Source organism: Phascolarctos cinereus, unplaced genomic scaffold (genome assembly GCF_003287225.1).
Source record: "Phascolarctos cinereus isolate Bilbo 61053 unplaced genomic scaffold, phaCin_HiC Scaffold_3;HRSCAF=262, whole genome shotgun sequence".
Taxonomy (NCBI): domain Eukaryota; kingdom Metazoa; phylum Chordata; class Mammalia; order Diprotodontia; family Phascolarctidae; genus Phascolarctos; species Phascolarctos cinereus.
Genome location: NW_027555736.1, coordinates 246,275,937 through 246,297,146, shown reverse-complemented (window position 1 = coordinate 246,297,146; position 21,210 = coordinate 246,275,937).

Genomic DNA, 21,210 nt, shown 5'->3' with positions numbered 1-21,210 from the left:
ATATACTGGATTCATCTAAGCCAACCTCTTATTTTAATTCACTATGTTTCCTAGGAAGTCTATGAACTCTTAAGTTATCCTATGCATCCTACCTTTAAGTTCAGTCATTTTGGCTTCTTGTAGAACTCACATGTTCTTACAAAGCTGTTGTCTTTTGATGTTCTTCCATCAATTTTTCTTCTACTTCCATATTTTTGAGTTCTAAACCTCTCATTTTCTTCTTCAAACTAATACTTTACAACTTGGAGAGAGTTTTCATCTATATTCTAAATTATCTATTTTGTTGCTTGTCATATTTTTCTTTCAAAAGTTATGATTTCTCACTTCCATCCTAATATTTTCTTTCAAAATTTTTATTTTTCTTTTGAACTATTCTGAAATTTATTACTATTATTTTATGCTGTCTGGGGAATTCCCAGAATTTATTGCCTTTTTCAATGGACATTATTGATTCATTTTTCTTTAAATGCAATACTTATTCATTTTGTTATGACCTTTTTCAAAAAGAGAAATTCTTACTCATTTTTCCTTATGTCTTTATGAGTCTTATTGGTAATTTACTCTCTGCTTAGGAACAAACTTGGACCCAGCTGTATGTATGTATGTAGGTGTGTGTATTTATTGACTGATTGATTCATTTCAGACTTTGCATTTCCACTAACTTTTTTCAGGCTTCTCCCCTCAATGTTTGGTCCTTCTCCCTTTCACTGTTTTGACACACATGGACATTTTCTCCTACACACACATCTCCAAGGCTGTATAGCCTTAGTCTCTTCAAGCTGAGTCCCTATCCTATGCAAACTCCACAGACCTTTGTCTGAGATAGATTCCTAGTTCTTTTCCTCTTGGTTATAGAAGCCCCACCCTTTCTAGGTAGCACTACACCACTATGTCTCCATTCCACCCACACTCCCATCTGTCCATAACTGCTGTCCATCAAGTGGCTTTTGTTGATCAGTTGTTTCAAACTCTTCATGACTCATTTGAGGTTTTCTTGACAAAGATGTGATTGTTGTTTTCAAAGAGGATCAATGACATCACAGATGATGTCTTGACTTACGTGTGAATTGGATTTGTGTGTCAGCCTCATTCTCTCTTCCTGAGTCATTGAAGTCCAGTGGCATGACAAAAGTCAAGAGGACTGGTGATAGCCCAGGATGCAGTGGATGACCTTGTTGTCTTTGATGCCTGACCAAGCACTCCACGGAGCCTGCTTCAGCCACTTTCATGACTGTTGGAACAAACTGTTCTTATCCACCCATTCCATTGTGGAAAGTCTTCACATGCTTGGGGTAGACATCCCCCTAACTCATTGACAGGTTCGAGGTCTGTTGGTTACCCTCAACCTGGTTTAGCCCTTCTACCAAGATGGTTTTACCAGGATGTGGACACTGTGTATGCTACAGCGTTTTGGAGCCACAGGTGAGAGTTTGGTGACAGGTGGACACCAAAGGTGGATAAGCAGACCTGAAAATGGCATGGCAGCCTTCACACCAGATGTGCTAGTCCTCCTGAGCACCCCAGGAGAAATATAAGACAATCGCTGGAGGATTTGAGGGAGTCTAATAGACGTTGCTTTTTAAAGGGTGGAGGAGAATTGGGAATGCTTGAAAATAGTAGGGAAGGAAGGAAAACGTACAGACTATGGGCAAAGAGAACAAGGACAAGGCAGAATTATTAAGGATTTAATCTGCTAGGCAAGAAAGAGGGGTTGGGATCAAGTGCATATAGAGGGGTTGGCCCTGGCAAGGAGAAGGTCCACCTCTTCACTTAGGACTGAAGGAAAGGAGGAAAGAGTGGAATGTGATGTTAAAGGGTTTTGAAATGAAGAGAATGGGAGAAGGAGATTATCTCAAATGGCTTCAACTTTTTTTTTCTTTAAGTAAAGTAAGAGACCTGGTCCTCACCTGAGAGAGGGGAAAGATGCTGTGAGATCCTTCAAAATTATGCATGTACATCCTTTCTGAAGTGACTCCTACATCTATGGTAGAAGAACTGGAATAGTTTGCCATTTCCTTCTCCAGCTCATTTTACAGATGAAGAAACTGAGGCAAACAGGGTTAAGTGACTTGCTCAGGGTCACATAGCTAGGAAGTTTATGAGGCTGGATTTGAACACAGAAATATGAATTTTCCTGACTCCAGCACTCTACTCACTGTGCCATCTAGCTACCCTAGGATCAATGTTCCCTACTTCTTATGGGCTGGAGGGGAGGGGAGTAGTTCATACTGAATCATTTCCATGAAGGGACTATACAGAAACCACCACAGCTGGCCCCCAAAAATGAGCCTGTCAAGGTCCCCTCTAGTTCTAAATCTATAATCCTATGACTTCTAAGGTTGCATCTGACCACAAGGTGAGCCTGGGATAAGCAAGATGAGTGAGAGCTTTAGGTTTTTCCAAGTCTAAAATGTTATTTCAGAGACTATTTATTTTGTATGACATTTCTGGTTTTTTATCTCATTTAATGTAGCTTTAATTTCTATAGATTTGGTTCATTTTCTTCTTCTGGAGTTGTTCGGTTGGAGGGGTTATGCTGAAAGTACCTAATTCATCATTTTGTCAGTCATGCAATCTGCCAAGCACTTATTTTACAGATAAGGAAAACTGAAGCCAAAGATGCCCAATGACTTGCCCAAAGTCACAGTCTTGGTGTCATCCTTGACTCCTTACACTTGCTCACCCCACATATCCAATAAGCTACCATATCTTGCTTCTACAACATCTCTCCCATTTTCTCCTTTCTCTGACTCACACAGTCACCACCCTGGTTGAGGTCCTCATTATCTCTCACCGAGACTATTGTAATAGCCTCCAAATTGGTCTCCACGCTTCAGGTCTCTCCCCTCTCCTATCCTTCCTTCCCACAGCTGCCAAACTTGATTTTCTCACTGGCAAATCTGACCATGTCACTCCATTACCCAATATACTCCAGGGCTCCCTATTACTTCCAGTATAAAATCTGTTTCAAAAGTCTTTCACGACCTGGTTCCGACCTAATTTTCTGACTCTATTGCTTATCACTCCCCTCCATGTACAATGAGGTTCAGACAAAATGACTTTCTGGCTGTTCCTCCTTCCTACATTTGTATGCTCCATTCCTGAAATTTACTCACTCCTCACCTCTGTCTCTCAGAATTCCCCACATTCCTTCAAGGCTCCACTCAGACACCTCCTACATTTGACTTTTCTTGATCACTTCAGCTGCTAATGCCTTCCTGACCAAATCATCTTGTATCTATTTGATATGATATGTACATAGGTACATGTTGTCTACCCCAATTAGACTGCAAGCTCCTTGAGGGCTTGAGAAACTCTTCTCACAATTATCTTTGTAACCCCAGAGCACATAGTGGGTGCTTAATAAATAAAGATTAATTGTTTGATTGAAGTAGCAGGGTCAGGATTCAAACTTCTGACTCCAAATCCAATATTACTTCCGTTATGACATACTGGCATGTTAGGTGGTGCAATGGACAGAGTGCTGGGCATGGAGTCAGAAAATCAAACCCAGACTCAGACACCTATTATCTGTGTGACCCTGGGCAAGTCACTTAACCCAGTTTGCCTCAGTTCCTCATCTGTAAAATGAGCTGGAGAAGGACATAGCAAACCACTCCATATCTTCACCAAGAAAACCCCAAATGGGGTCACAAAGAGTCAGACATGACTGAAAACAATGACAAACATGTTAGTTATCTCTCCAGGTCCCTAGAATAAAGTTATTAACTTGAATCACACCCAGAAACAGGTGAGGTGTTGTGAGGCTCAAATGAAATAGTGGAGATAAAATACTTTGCAAACCTTAAAGCACCAGTTATTTTTATTTTTAGTTTATAGTCACCAGACCTCCACTTTGATGATGATTTTATCCCTGAGTCTTCTACTGTACTGCAGAGTTCAAGCAACGTTATAGAGCAATAGAGATAAAGGAGGGGGAGGATGGAGAAATGTATACACACATACTTTCAAATTGAATCTTCATTAGTAACACTTTCTTAATCTAAACAATCAACAGAAAAACCAATCAACTCTTGCTGTATAGCAATTGCCAACTTCTGAGGTATAAATGCTCACACTCAAAGTTTAACCATCAGTTTTCCCAAGCTGGTTAAAGCTGCCTCCAGCACACCGCTGGAAACAGGTATATAATCTGGGTAGATATTATTGTCCAGAGATGAAATGTTCCTTTTAGCAGAGTAGGTCTGAGTCATTTTAAATTCATCTTCAAATTAACTTTCTTCCAAGCCACCCCTTTATCTTTCCTTCTGGCTTTAAAGTGCTCTATAGCTTCCTCCTACTTTCTGTTAAGGAGCTCTGCTCTCTTGTTACCCTTGCCTTTTCCCCGTGAGTATTAAAATCTCCTATTCTCTATTTCTACAGCTTAACCACAGATCTTCCAGGAGTCGGTTCTTTATAAGAACAGATTATATACTCTTTTCTTCTATGTTCTTCATTTGAATGATCATCTTAATTATACTTTCATCATGCTGTGTCCTGAATCCTCACCTCTCCTCTCATAGTTCCAGTTTTAGTGCATTATCTCAAGATGACATATTCCCTCACTTACTTATTGTTCTCCGAGCTTGGCTACCTGGTACCCTCAGACCCCTCCTGAGGCTTGGGAGTCTGTGAAACAGTTCCTATTCCTACTGAATCCATACGGTTTACGGTCACTGGTGCTGAGCTTCCCTGTTGTTCTCATGTTTCCCAATCATTTTCTTCCTATTGGTAAGCAGCAGGTTCAGAGCTGTTGCATTTTCTCCTTTCTAGGTCATAAAATTTTCCTCTGTGTGATTTAAGAAACTCTCAGATGCTGCAATGGTAACTCAGCAGATAACAGGGTAGTTAAACCCTGGTGTGTGTCAGGAGGATAGATCCATTGTTTATGGTGACCTGTCACCATAGCAGCTAGTCATTACCAGTTGGTAAGAGCATTTGAAAAAAAAATCACTTTATTATCTGTCCATTGCTTACCAAACCCCAGTGAGGTGGCCTCAGATGGGAACATCCCCATTGTAATGGATGAGAAACCAAGGTCAGAGGACTTACCCAGAGTCCCACAGCAATCCATCAGTTGCACAAAAATTCAAACACACAGACCATGGACTATCTGAACATACTGAATGATTGAAATCATGGTAGATAGAAAGGTTTGAAGTTTCATTTTCTGTATCTTCCCAGATTCTGGAGGTTAGTCTCTCCATCTCTTCCTAAGATTGCAGAGATAAAATCCCCATGGCATCTAATTGCTTGGTGAAAGATATTTAACATCCTTGGAAAAATACAGAAAGAAAATACATCCTCAGAAATAATGAAGACACAAGTTCTCATTTCAATGATGGAAAATCTGAGGCACAAAGAGGAGGTAGGATTTGACCAAACGTCCCTAGGAGTGCATGAGAGAATCAGGAATAGCACTTGGAATTCCTAGAAACCCTACTTTGCACTTGGCTCAACCAAAGTGACAATATTTGGGCCAACCTTTAAAGAACAAGGTTGGGGAGGCAGCTAGGTGGCCCAGTGGATAAAGCACCGGCCCTGAAGTCAGCAGGACCTGAGTTCAAATCCAGCTTCAGACCAAACATTTGACACTTACTAGCTGTGTGACCCTGGGCAAGTCACTTAACCCCAATTGCCTAAAACAAGAAAGAAAGAAAGAAAGAAAGAAAGAAAGAAAGAAAGAAAGAAAGAAAGAAAGAAAGAAAGAAAGAAAGAAAGAAAGAAAGAAAGAAAGAAAGAAAGAAAGAAGGAAAGAAAGAAGGGAAGAAAGAAAGAAAAAAAAGAGCAAGGGGAAAAGTTAAGGGGACCATAGAATCTGAGTTAGAAAGGACCTCAAAAGTCAGCTAGATCTTATTTTACAGATGAGAAAAATGAGCCCCAGAGAGGCTAACTTGCCAATGGTCAGATAGGGAATAGTACTTACTAGCTATGTGACCCTGAGCAACTCACATAAAAAAAAATCTGTTTGCCTCAGTTTCCTCAACTGTAACATGGAGATAATAGTAGCCCCTACCTCCCAGGGTTGTTGTGAGGATCAAATAAACATAAAGGGCTTAGCACAATGATTAGCACATAATAGGTCCTATGTGAATGTTAGTTATTATTAATATTATCATAGCTGACATTTAAACCCAAGTCCTTTGATTTTTAACTCTAGCAGTCTTAAATGAAAGGAGCTAGTTTTTCCTTCTTCATAGTGCCTTAACTGTAGTGGCAAGAGCAAATTCCTGTTCTTGAGGTTTTCATAGCTTTGCAACTTACTGATTTTTTTTTATTAGACTTGTAATTTTATTGGTATTGGAAACTACCTGTTAGGAAACTCCCTCCACTAATGTAGATCAACACTTGCTCTGCAATTTATAACATTAAAGAGTTGCCTGGGGCATTGAGAGGCTACGTATCCAGGATCACACAGCCAGTACACATCAGAGACAGGACATAAACTCAGTTCTTCCTACACTCTCCATCACCCTGCCTCCATATTCTCCCATCCCCACATCTTTCCCACAGACCAGGGGTCTATCCAGCAACCACAATTTTCTCTCATCTTCATAGTAAGATATAACATTTATGTAGCATTCCACAACCTCAAAAAATATTTTTCCCATAAAAACTTTATGAAGTAGGGATTACAGGTTTTATCCTCATTTTACAGATGAGAAAACTGAGTTTCAAAGAGGCTATAACTTGCTCACTATCAAACAGGCTGTTTAGTAGCAAAGAAGAGACTTGAAGTGATGTCAGATCCAATCCTAGCTCTGCCGCACCATATGGGTTCTCTTTCATGGAACTCCCAGGGCCAGAGCAGGGTCACACCCTGATCTAGGGCTAAGCTGTCAGGCCTCCAATTGTAGCTGAACGTCGCTTTCTGTCCTTTTTAAAATACCCCGTCATCATCAGTTCACAAGTCAATACTATGCTGCGCACTTTAAAATTTGTGTCTGTTCAGGACATTCCGCTAAATCAAATTAGCAAGCACTTAATTACCTCCTAGCTATACCCAAACACCTGACACAGGGCATCAGAAACCATGACTCTAATACTATATACATACATCTACATACATATATATACACATATCTATACATACATGTGATATAACCTAATACAATATTATGCAAGCAATACAATATAATACAAGCTACTCAAGATGGCTCAGACAAGGACATCTGGTCACCTTGGACTTACCCACAATGCCTCTGAACAGAAAAGGAGCATGACGGAAATGGATCAGCAGAGAGACCTTTCCCCATTCTTTTGACCTCCTTGCCCTTCCTCACATACAACACTCCATCTCCTGGCTCTCCCCCCTGTCTGGAATTCTCTCCTCCTCATCTCCTCCAGCTTCCCTGACTTCTTCAAGTCCCAGCTAAAAGTCTGCATTCTACAAGAAGCCTTTACTGATACCTCTTAATATGAGTTCCTTTCCTTTGTTGATTATCTCCCATTTATCATTTTATATGTCTTTAACTGCACATGTACAACTTATATTGAGTTGCCTGCCTTTTCAATGAGGGTGGGTGGGGAGGGAGGAAGAGAGAAAATTTGAAACCTAAAGTTTTAAAAACATATGTTTAAAAAAAATGTTTTCACATGCTACTGGGAAATAATATAGGAAATGGGGTGCAGAAGTCTATCCTGCCCTACAGGGAAATAGAAGGGGAAGGGGATAAGAGAAGGGGAGAGAGATAGAAGAGAGGACAGAGTAGGGGAAGGGATAGTCAGAATGCATGACATCTTGGGGTGGGGGGGGGGAGATGGGGTGAAAATATGGAACTCAAAAACTTGTGGAAGTGAATGTTGAAAACTAAAAATAAATAAATTTATATTTAAAAAATCATTTATATGTCTTGTTTCTACATAGTTGTTTACATGTTTCCTCAATTAGATGGTGAGCACCTTGAAAGTAGGGACCACTTTTTTTCTTTCTTTGTGTCCCTGTTTATTGTAATTTGTCCTTCTTTTTCAAAGAGGCATCAGGAGGGTGATGCCTTGACTGGCAAGAGAATTGGATTTAAGTGAGGCAGGGCTATGCAAAGTCATCAGCCTCACTGTCTCCTCCAGAGAAGGCCAGCTTTGTATCCCTAGAACTTAACACAGTGCTTTGTATGCAGTAGGTGCTCACTAAGAGTTGTTGATTTGTGTTCACCTATGGAGCTATTAAAACCCTACCCGTGGGGGTCATTTCATTTTTCTGCTAGTCTTAGGCCCCTTTCATAATTCAGGTTTATGTACATGGGTGTGTATATATACCACTACCACAGGTCACAGACTCTCAGTCTAGTTGCAAAATAATTCCTTCCTCCTCATCTTCATTTGTATTTCACAGTGAATTAAATACCTCAGTAGAGGACTGACGATTTCATGTTGGAGTGCGCTATCTCAGCGTAAACATCAACCTCAGCCTTCTACCTTCCTTCAACCCCTATCCTAACCTGTGCCATTAAACAAAAAACAAAAAAACTATACTTTTCATCCTAGCAGATCAAAGGATTCTTATTTAAAGCCATTCTGGGTGTTGCTATGGCAATGAAAGATTCTGGCCATCGGAGTGCTATAGCCCCTGGTGTCAGAGGTGTCACTGAATCACAGGCTAGTTCTGGATGGATAAGCAGCACGGTACCGACAGCAAGCCTTATTGCTTGTTCAGGCTCTTCTCAAAACTCCTGTGAAGCATCCTTGACAAAAAGTCAGCCAATCTGCAGATGGATTGGACACCGTCTGGCCCCTATCAGAGCCCTTGTTACAGACCAAGATTCTGGTGAGGTATTTTTTCCATTATGCTCTAATGGGCCCTTCCAAGGACTCTTTGAATGAATGAGCAATTTGCCAGCTGAGTCTGAGAGTGGCCCAATTTCTCTTCTACTTGTTCTTAGAAGGAGCCGCTCTCCTGACACACTCTGCCAAGCCCTACGTTCCTGAATCCAGCTCACACCAGCGATTGCCATATTTGAGGGGTGCCAGTGGAACCTTTCAACTAGATTTATCCCAATGTAGGCTTCTTCCTGGGTACCCTCAAGGATAACTCCCAATCTCAGACATTCTGATTCTGCTCCAATTTTGAAAAGGGTTCCTCCCTCACCCCCCTATGATGAGGAAGGGAGCAAAATTTTATTAAGCCCCTACTACAAGCCAGGCAAGTGCTTTACAAATATAATCTCATTTGATCCTCACAACAACCCTGCAAAGAAAGTATTGTTATTTTCTTCCCCAGTTTACAGATGACTAATCGAGGCAGACAGAAGTTAAGTGATTTGCCCAGGGTTACCCAGGTAGGAAGCGCCTTGAGTCTAGATTTGAACTCAGGTCTTCCTGGCTCCAGGCTCAGTGTGCTATCCACTGTACCACCTAGTTGATTCTGAAGGGGTAAGGGAAAGGGAAAGAATACAGGGAGAAATGTAGGCAATGTGAAATCAAAAGATAGCACTAAAAAAATTTTTTTTAAGAAAAAGATTCATGCAGTCACTCGAGAAAAAGGAATAAAAAGTCATGGATGGGTAAAATAACAAAGAACCTTACTCTTGTTTGACTCTTGGCCTTTCCTTCATGATCTGAAGTTCTTTCTCTCCTCCTTTTAGATTTCTATTCCCCTTTTGGAAGTCCAATCAACAGCTGGTAGCAGGAAGCTTCCCCCTGGCAATCACATGGAAGGCCTGGCTGGGCCTAGGACGTGTATCAGCTGTTAATTTAATTCCATCTTATTTTCAGAAATGTGTGCGTGTGTGTGTGTGTGTGTGTGTGTGTGTGTGTGTGTGTGTGTGTATCCTTAGGGTTACTGTCATGTCTTTAACATAGAGAAATTGTTTTCAATTAAGCTGTATGTTTTTTCTACCCTACAAATTTCCCTGAAATTCCCTTGGATTGCATGTCCACAATCTCTCTCCCTCTTTTGAAAAAGAAAAAAATAAAATGATCAAAGAGTCAAGGCAGAACAGCTCCTGAAGGCTAAAAAGGAATGACGAAAGTTCTCCTCCAAGAAAACATTGGCTTATCATCCTTGTCAGGTATGCTGTGGGGGGGATTCCCTTTCAAATACAGGTGGTCATGGGTTCTTGATCCCTTTGACAGTCTGGTGAAACCTACTAGGTCATCTCTTGTTGTGATTTTTTTAGGTTTCTGGCAATCGGTGGTGTGAGCTGGATTCAGAAATGTATGGCTTGGTGAGGTATGTCGGGAGAGCAGCTCCTTCTAAGAACCCAGAGAAGAGAAACTGGGCTACTCTAGACTCAGCTGGCAAATTGCTCACTCATTCAAAGACTCCTTGTAAGGGCCCATTAGAGCATAATGGAAAAAGGTGAACCCTTTCATGTTAAGGCCACAAACATTTATTAAGCACCTGCTATATGCCAGGCCCGGTGCTAGCCTCTGGGGATTCAAAAAGAGGCAAAAGACAGTCCCTGACCTCAAGGGTCTCGCCATCTAAGGGGGAGATAACATGCAAACACCTATGTACAAGCAGGATATATATATATATATATATATAGTATAATATATATATATATATATATATATATATAGGATAATATATATAGGATAAACTGGAAAGAGAAAATACTAGCTTTAAGGGGAATCAGGAAAGCTTCTCACAGAAGGTAGGACTTGATCTGACTCAGTTAAAACCAGGCAAGTCAGGAGACAAAGAGGAAGGAAAAGATAATCAGCCAGAGAAAATGCACAGAGTTGAGAGACAGAATGTTATGTGAGGAACAGTAAGAAGGCCCATGTCATCGGATCATAGAAAAGTATTTAAATGCATAAAATATGTAGGATTATAAAGGAAAATGATTGTATTAAAATAGTTATCAATGTTTTTAAAATGAGTTTGTGGACTCCACATTAAGAACCCCTGGACTAGATGGTCTCTGAGGTGCCTTCCAACCCTAACATTGTATCATTCTGTGACATAGGACTAAATAAGGCTGTGTGGTAAGAGAAAAAAAAGAACCTTGAACCCAGAATTGTCACCTCCTCTGTTGCCATCTCCTGGATCTCCAGCTCAGGTAGAATTTCACCAAAAATACAATTTCCTAAGCCAAGAAAGCTCAGGTTCCTGAGAAACTGAAACCCAGGATATCACAGGCATCACCTCTGACATAACAAAAGCCGAGCTGTATCAGTGTTTTCTTGGATATTCCAGAAACAAGGCCTGAGGTTAGAACACAATGTCAGGCTTCCTGGCAAGGCTGGATAAGAAAGGGTTCAGTTCATCATGAAGCTGATATTTCAGGGAATCATGCAGGTGCTGAACACACACTACCACCATAAAAGGCTTAAGTTTGGGAGAGGCAGATTGTCTCAGATCCTCTGTGTTATCTCCCTGGCTTCTTGAAATCTGTACTTCTGTTTTCTGAAACCTGTTCTCTGCTAACAAACACCCTAGCTACTTGGATTTGGGCATTTAGAGAATCCTTGACCCTTGCTTGGCCCTGGGTTTGCATTGCTTGCATGCATCCTGATTTAGACCTTTCACCTCCCAGGGACAATGGCAAGCAATTATCTCCAATTTATCCTGTTTCCATTTTGCATGGTTTTTCTCCCTTTAGACTATAAGCTCCTTGAAAGTAGGGCCTGGATTTTTTGCCTTTTTTGCATCCCCAGCATTTAGCAGGGTGCCTACCACACAGTAGACACTTAATCAATGCTTGTCGACTTGACTTGGCATATGTTGCAATTTTTTGGACCCTTTGAGGTGGCAGTGCCGACTTGGGGGGAGGGGACAGGAAGAGAGAGAACAGAAATAGTGCACATAAAGCCAAGGTGCTAATTCTCTTCCTCTTTCTAGTAAACTGGCTACTTTGCCGTTTGATTATTCAATCCAATTCAATTCAACATTCATCAAGCAGGTATTTTTCTCATTTTGTCTGAATTGAATGAAATTATCCTGAAATATCAAAAGTTGTTCTCTTTTTGTGATTTTGAGGTTTCAAGCAAGTCCTGGAAAAATTTATTATCTTCTCCCCTTTCTTTTCTCTCTTCTTTCTCTTTTTTCCTTTCTTTATTTTCTATCTTTCTCTCCTCTCTTCATTTTTTCTCTTCCATTCTTTTTTCTCTCTTCTCTCTCTTCTCCATTCTCTCTAATCTTCATTCTTTCTCTCATCTCTCTTCTTTCTCTTTCTCTAGAATTCACACACACATTCACACACACACACACACACACACACACACACACACACACACACACACTTCTTGAATCAGACCTGTTATTCCATCAATGTAAGCAACTCCTAGGAAGGAAGCTCCCTCCCACAGTGCAAATTTGCAATGGTTCTACAACTTAACTAGGGCACCAGGAGATTCAATGGTTTTCTCAGGTCACACTGCTGGTATGTGTCAGAAGCAGGATTTGAATCATAAAATTGTAGAGATGTAAGAAAAGTCAGATCAATACCGACTGCCTTTAGGCTTTTGTCTTACTTCTGGTTGCTGCCACCACATGAATACTAGTGTGTGATATTTGGGCAACTCAGTGCATATGTAACTAAAAATCAAACATATGCCCCCTATATTCTTAACTGAGTTTATATGTATGCGTACATAGTAAGAAATCACTGCTGGGCCCAAGGAGACCAGAGCATTTCACTCATTCTTTTTCATTAAAAGGCCATTCTGCTGTAGACCCACACACATGGTCAAACTTAACTTAATTCTAGGGACAGGGTGGCTTCTAATGAGGGTAAGGATGCCTTACATCAGATTATTTAGCCCTGACCCCTGAACCTGGTGCTGCGGGGATAAATTATTTAAAGCTTAGGTTTTGGCTGTCTTCCCTTCCCATGGGGAGGAAAAATGTCCTCAATATACAATATAATACACTAAAAATCAAATATTGCATGGCTGTTTGTTTTTTACACATAAAGAAATGTCAAATGGATACAAAAGACTGTTCATTAACAGAATAATTTAAACAGAATTCAGTAACAACGTATAACTAAGATTATATTCTCTCACAAGAGGTTAGTTAATACTTAAACTTCATCTGAATACAAAGCAGTTTATAGGATAGCCAATTGGGTATTTTATATTTCACCTTAGCTCTAAACAAGTCTCAGCCATGTGCTCTAGAAAATAGGCCAGGCCTATCCTGTTGGTGGAGGTTGTCTTTTCCAAGGGCAGTGAAGTAGTGGTTAGGCTCTGCTGCCTGTGCTGCTGGTCAGCTATGAGCAAAGTGACTGCAGACCTCTAAACCTCTGTACTCACAAAATCCCCTCCAAGCCTTGACACATTGATCTGGAGATAGACATCCATTCACTTCCAAACAAGAAAAAACAAATAGGAAGGAGGAAGCCCAAACTCCAGGCTCTGGCTTGAAGCAGGATTTGTGCTGCAATAAGCCATTGCAATCATGGCACCTCAGGAACAGTGACCCAAGCCACTTAACCCCTCTTGTGACATAACTCAGATGGTCCCTACCAGAATCTAAACCAGAAGAGAAGAGGACACCAAGAGTGGGGTTAATTTGAAGATCTACTGAGTTAATCAGTAAATCTAGTTGAGTGGCTAATAAATGGACTCTATTATCTCAGCACAAGTCATACTATGTTAGATATTTGAACTCATATTTTTGTTTACCAAAATGGGAATACTAACTCATGAATTGATTCAATCATCCTGGAAAGAAACTTGGAATTATGCAAAGAAAGTGACTAAAATATCCATACCCTTTGACCCAGAGATTTTGTTGGTAGGTATATGCCCCAAAGCATACAACTTGGGCATTTTATCAATGACAAAAAAAAAAGAGACCTCATTAGCATCAAAATATTTATAGCAACATTTTTGTGAAAGCAAAGAACTGGAAACAAAGTGGATGTCCATCAGCTGAAGAATAGCTAAACAAATTGTGGTACAAGAATATAATGGAATATTACTGTGCTATAAGAAAAAAAATGAACTTATGAATACACAAGCATAGGAAGACATTTGAAGTGATGGGCAATGATGTAAGCAGAACAAGGGAAAAAATATAGACTGAAACTACAACAATTTAAGTGGAAAGAACAAGAAGACAATCAAAACTAAAGCCTGTGTCCCCACAGAAAAGATATGAGAATTTTCCCCAATTTTCTTTGAAGAGGCAGGAAACCATGGGTATGAAACATTGCATGTAATGTCAGGCCTTTTAAATATATTGGTTAATTTTGCTGAATTGCTTTTGTTTTCTCTCTTTTTTATTCTTCGTTATAATAAGGCTCTTTGGAAGGTGAAGGAGTGTTGTGTTCAGTCTTTTTCAGTCATGTCTGACTTTTCACGACCCCATTTGGGGTTTTCTTTGCAGAGATATTAGAGTGGTTTGCCATTTCCTTCTCTAGCTCATTTTACAAATGAGGAAACTGAGACAGTGTTAAGTGACTTGCCCAGGGTCACACAGCTAGTAAGTATCTGAGGCCAGGTTTGAATTCAAGAAGAGGAGTCTTTCCTGACCCCAGACCCTGCATGCTATCCACTGCATGACCTGGCAGCCTAGAAAGGAGTGTAGGTAATATAAAAACAAAAGCTAAATAAAATACATATAAACATAAATAAATAAAATATCAATAATAAATATCAATAAAAATAAAAGATCAAAAAAATTATTTTAATATGACAAAGTAGTACTTCAATTTCTCATCATGCTGTGAAAGATGTATTGGGTTCTCATAGACTATGCCAGTAGAGTATAAGCCCTAGCTGGTTCTTCCAAGCTAGATGAGTCACTGGCCAGATGTTCGTACTCTGAGGAGCGACCAAGCTGAATTTGTAGAGGCTCCTTTCCAGAATGATTACCGTCGGGTGATGAATTTTTTTTTTTAGCTATGGGTGGAGGGAATTTGGCAAACAAGGGCAGGTGGGGAAAAAGGTCCCGAAGTGGCTGGACCCTAGGGGTAGCAATCCTGGCCCAGTTTGGGAGAATGAATAGGGAAAGATGGAAAAACACTCCCCACTCCATGTCAGTGCCTTGTGGTACAGTCCCATTTAAGTCTCTGGATAGCAGTGTGATGTAATAGGAAGAGTGTGGATTAATAGACAAGACTCCTGGCTTCAGATCCAGGTTCTGACATTCCCTAGCTCTATGATCATTGACATGACCAGGCAGCTTGACTTTACCTCTCTGAACCTGTTTCCTCCTCTGTAGAAGTGGGATCAAAATGAAATCACAGGTCTGGACCTACCCCACCTCCACCCCAACACCATCCATTTCACCATAGAAATAACAATGCTACTACCTGCCTCATAGAGTTGTTGTGAGAAAAGTGATTAAATATATAAATATTTGCCAATTGCTACTGTAATTTTTGTTGCTGCTACACCTCTCAGCTGTGACCATCAGTCCCTCTGTGTCTCCTTTCATCTTTGCCAATTCCGACTCAGGTCTCCCCATTCACTTCTACCATGTGTCCAGAGTAGCAACATCGTGGATAAAGAGCAGGCCTTGGAGTGAAGAAGACCAGAATTCCAGTCTCACTTCCGGCTGCATGACTGTTGGCAAATCATTTAATTTTCTAGTACAATAGGCAACTCTGAGTTACAGACAAGTTGCCAATCTGCACTGATAGAGAGAATTTCATCATCTGAGAGTTCCCTATAACAATAAAATCACAGGTCCAGTGCCCATCCATTCTAAGCCAACCACTGCTTTTCAGCATTTTGGAGTTTGAAGGGAGCTCCCTCCAACCAGTCCCTGCCCCTGTTAAACAAATAATTACTTCGACGTTGACATTTCCCTCAGGGAACAAAACTTTCACCTGACTATAAGGGGAAGATATTACACCAGCTAACCATCTGTTCTCAAAAGTAGAAATGAAACCTTGGGAGCTGTGCCCTGGGCTGTTTTATCTTGCCCCTATCTTGTTATAGTTTTTTGCCATCACCAAAGAACATTATTATAGCCTTCCCATCATTTTGCCTTGACTCCAGACGTGCACATGTCCAGTTAGTAGCCAATTAGTAGCTGCAAATTCTATCATTTCATGGTATTCCCCCTTCTTTGCAATTCCGCTGGTAGGCATGCTCATCTCTTCTTAAATAAGCCTTCGTGAGAGACTTCCAAGCCGTCCTCCCACCTTTTCCTTTTCCAATGTGCCTTCACACTATGCCAAGGTAGCTTCCTAATATGTTACTTTAAATATCTATTTTTTAAAAGCTTCCACGGTTCCTCATTGCCTACAGAAAAAAAAAGAATATACTTCTGATCATAGGATTATAGATTTAGAGCTAGAAGGGAAGTTGGAAGCCATCAACTCGAACTCATTCACTTTCTCTGTGAGAAGATTAAAACTCAAAGACGTTTAGTTTATTAAGTTTAATGAGGTTTTGCCCAGACTTACACAGTCATTCAATCAATAAACATTTATTAAGTGCCTACTATGTGCCAGGTGCTGTACTAAGTGCTAGGGATACCAAAAGAGGCCAAAGACAATCCCTGACCTCAAAAAGCTCATGGTCTAATGGGGGAGACAATAAGCAAACAAACATACACAAATAAACCATGTGCAGGAAAAATAGGAAATAAATAAAAGAGGGAAGGCACTGGAATTAAGAGAGGTTGATGGGGCAGCTAGGTGGCACGGTGGATAGAGCTCTAGCCTTGGAATCAGAAGGACCTAAGTTCAAATCCAGTCTCAGACACATGATACTTACTAGCTGTGTGACCCTGGACAAGTCACTTAACCCTGATTGCCTCACCAAAAAGCCAAAAGAGAGAGAGAGAGAGAGAGAGAGAGAGAGAGAGAGAGAGAGAGAGAGAGAGGTTGAGGAGGGTAACCTATAGAAGGTTGTGATTTTAGGTGGGCCTTAAAGGAAGCCAGGGAGGTCAGTAGGCAGAGCAGAGGAGGGAGAGTGTTCCAGGCATGGGGGACAGCCAAAGAGAATGCCCAGAGCCAAGTGATGGTGGGTCTTGTTGGTGGAATATCCAGGAGGTCAGTGTCACTGTATGAAAGAGTACATGTGGGGAATAAAGTATAAAAGGACTGGAAAGGTAGGAGGAGACGAGGTTATAAAGGGCTTAGAATGTCATGCAGAGTATTTTGTATTCGATCCTGGAGGCCATAGGGAGTGGGGTGACATGATCAGACCAGGAAAATCATGTTAGTCATTGAATGGAAAGTAGCCTGGAGTGGGGAGAGATTTGAGGCAGGCAGACCCACTGGCTATTCCAATGGTCCAGGGGTGAGGTGATGAGGACCCATACTAAACAGGTGGCAGTGTCAGAGGAGAGAATGGGGGTATATAGGAGAGACTGCAAAGGTGAAATTGACAAGCCTTGGCAGTAGCTTGGAGATGTGGAGGCAGAGGGGCAGGGTGTGAGAGGTAACAGAGGAGGTGAGGATAACACTTAGGTTGCAGTTCTGAGGTACTGGGAGGATCATGTTACCCTCTACAGTAATGGCGAAGGTAGCAGCAGGGTGGGGAGGGTTCAGCTAGCAAATATCTGAGGTAAGATTCAAACTGAGGTCTTCCTGACCCCAAATCCAGCACTCTACCTACCACACCACCATCTTTTCATTTGCCACATTCTGTTTGGCCTTCCCTTTCCTGTCTCAGCTCGTATTCTACCCCTTTGCATACCCTCTGTTCCAGCCAAACAGGACCATTCTCTATCCCAATTCTTCTCCTTTCCTCTCCTGTCTCCATGCTTTCACTCACATTGGAATGTACTCCCACTTACCACTTTCCTATAAGTAACTGGCATGTAGCATTTCTCAAACCTTAAATTGCCATATAAATGATTTGTTGTTATTATCCCCATCTCCCTATGTTGAAGTCCTTCCCTTTCAAGGCCAAATTATAATACCAGTGCCTCCAAGAAGTTTTCCCTGACTTTCTTTCCCTTTCCCATCCCCCAAATGTAGCCTCTTCCTTCTCGTATTTCTCACAGGACTTTCCTTGGACCTCTTCTTTGCAATTATCATAATCTCCTTTATATCATCCTAATCTATATACACATCTTTCCCCTACTATTAGGTTGTAAATTGATTAAGAACAAGATCTGTGTCATATCAATTTTTGCAAGTGGAATGTAGTATATGCTTAATAAATGTTTATTAAATGGCTTTTAAAAATTGAATCTTGGCCTGTTTCCTCCTTGGCTCTTTCTTCTTGACCTCTTCATGCTACTAGCAATAGTGCCATTTGTCTAAATCAAGGGTTATAGAAATCCATTGCTGTATGGCCTATCAACCTTACCAAAATGGAGCCTTTCAGAGAGGCGACCTAAAAGCCCAGGAATTCAGAACTGGCGGGACTAGGGCTCACCTTCATAAGTTGTCTGTACAATTGCTTGGGGGATAAGATAAGCATTTAGCATACTTGGCTTAGCCTAGGGCTACCCTGATAGCACTGGAACTCTCATTTTTGCCCAGCACCAACAAAATATCTGGTTATCCCTTGGTCTTAACTTCCAGTAGGCGAGCCCAAGGATGGTTTTAAGAATTCCTCTGAGGGTGAAGTTTTTCATGTGATAAAAACAAGAGCAATTTACTCTGCCTCTCTGGTCTTCCCTTTCCTCACTTGTAAATGATGATTTGGACTAGCTCATCTAGTCAACTAGAATGAAGCAGTGTGGTATACTGGCTGGGGCCTCAGAGGACCTCTGTTTAAACCTCCTCCATGACGTTTACAACCCAAGTGCACATGGTCAAATCACTTAACCTCAAGGACTCAAGTTGCTTTGTCTGTAAAAGAAGGAGGTTGAAATGGACGGGATAGATGAGGGCCCTATCAGCTCTAAGTCCATAATCTCCAGAACTCCTTCAAATGCTAACATTCTTAGATTTGGAATGGCTGTAGATCCTCCAAAACCTTCCCTTGCACTGAGCTTCCCCAATGTAACCAGCAGCGGTTATGGAGTTAGAGTAGGAAGGGGTCTTGCTTGTTAGTGTTTAGACATGTCTGATTCTTTGTGACCCAGTCTGAGGTTTTCTTGGCAGAGATACTGGAGTGGATTGCCATTTCTTCAGCTCATTTGACAAATGAGGAAACTGAGGCAAACAGGGTTAAGTGACTTGCCCAGGGTCACACGGCTAATAAGTGTCTGAGACCAGATTTGAACTCAGGAATCTTCCTGACTCTGGGCCTGGTGCTCTATCTACAGCATCATGTAGCTGCCAGAGGGACCTTGGAAATCATCCAACCCCTTCATTTTACAGTTGTGGAAACCAGAGGTTAAGTGGCTTTTCCAAGATTAAAGGTAGTTAGTGAGAGGCAGGATTTGAGCTCATGTCCCCTGATTCCAAACTCAGTGCTCTTTTCTTCTCCTCCCAGCAAGAGGCTCAGTCAGTCAATAAATATCTATTAAGTGCCTACTACATACTAGGCACTATGGGGCACTCCAGTATCTTTGCCAAGAAACCCCCAAATAGGGTCACGAAGACACAACTGAAAATGCCTGAACACCAACACAGAAGGGTTAAACAGTCAGGCAGCAACCTTGCTTGAGCTCTCACTTCTTAGCGTGGTGTGAGTACAGTGGGAAAATAAAGTGACTGCAGAGTCAGAGGACCTAGGATCGAAATGGGCCTCCGACGCTTACCTGTGTGACCCTAAGCAAATCATTTAACTTCCTTGGTCTTCAGTTGCTTCATTCGTAATGTGAGGGAATTGAACTAGACGTCTTCCAAGGTGCCTTTCAGCTTTGGAACCGTGATTCTATGATGTAGGGAAAGACACAAAGGCTACACGTTGCAGCACGTAGAGCTTTGGGTCTGGAGTCAGGAAGAACTGAGTTCAAATCTGCCCTCCGACACGTACTAACTGTGTGACCCTGGGCAAGTCATTTAACCCTATTGGCCTCAGTTTTCTCATCTGTAAAATGGGCTGGAGAAGGAAATGTCAAAATGCCAGTACCTTTGCCAAGAAAAGCCCAAATGGGGTCACAAAAAGTCAGATATGACTGAAGCAACTGAACAACAAAAGAATAAGGGGTATGTTTCCTTCCCTAAAGGATCTTTATGACCTAATAAGGACAACAGACATCGAAAGAAGCATCCCATCTCTACCTACCACCCTTCAAAAGTCTTAGGATTTATAGGATTTAAAATCTGGAAGAGACCTTAGAGTCACCTAATCAACCCCTTCATTTTAGCAGTGAGAAACCATGGCAGGGGATATGACCTGGAAAATTACAGACTTAAAAATAGAAAAAGTAATTTATTATTTCATTGAGTTTTATAGCTTCGCACATGGGACCATGGTTGTCCCCTCTTGATTTCCCTCTGGCCATTCTCAGATAATTAGACTATTGTCTTTATCCTGTATCCTCACTATCTTCTTTCTTGGTATAAAACTCCTTTGTCTGCCCCAGTCTACTTCCTAACTCTTTTAAATACCCTAATGATATTTGCTGTCACATTACGAAGTTTGAATTTGTTAGGCCTTGAACATAGCAGATATCCAAAATAGAGATGACAAGGTGGAAAGAGTGTGGGATTTGGAAACACAGAGGACATGAGTTCAAACCCCACCATACCTACTTAAATAGTTGTGTGACCTTTTACAAATCATTGAAAATCTCTCTTGGACCTCAATTTCATCTGCAAGTTGAGAAGGTTGGGACTAGATACTCTTAAAAGTCCCTTTCAGCCCTAAATCCTAAATATTGTTGGTTTGATTTGACCATTCTACATTTCCTGAGGTAGTTAATCCAGTATTAAAACTCGACCCTGGGGCTAGCCAGTTCTGGTTGGTAGGTAACTGAACAAGTTCTCCTAACTCACTGTATCTAGCCACGTTTCATAGTTTGTCCTTGCCATCCAAACAGTACTTACCAGTCAGTCCAGCTGGTCTACCTCACTATCTTTTTACCTTCCCAATCACTAACCTCTTTGTCCCTACTTGGAATAGTCATGTATTGGGGCTGACCATTAGAAACCTCTCTGACTCTCTATCCTCTAGGGAACTGAGGCCTACCAGGGTAGCTTACTATCTGCCCTAACACTGAATGCTAAATCCAGCTCTTGCTCTGGTAACAGTAATGAAATCAATGAAAACAGTTACCATCCCTATAATTTCCTAGACATAAATTCCCTAATCACTATTGCCCAATTTAGGTTATTTCCTTTATGAAAATGGAAACTTCTTGAATGCAGGAACGATTTTGTTTTTATATCTATATCCCCAGAAACTAGCCCAGTATCTGGAAGTGGGAATAGGTTGGAGATCTCTGATTTCATTGCATGGGGAAGTATACGCATATACGAAAGCAAATTAGCACCTTCTCTACAATTTGCAGTC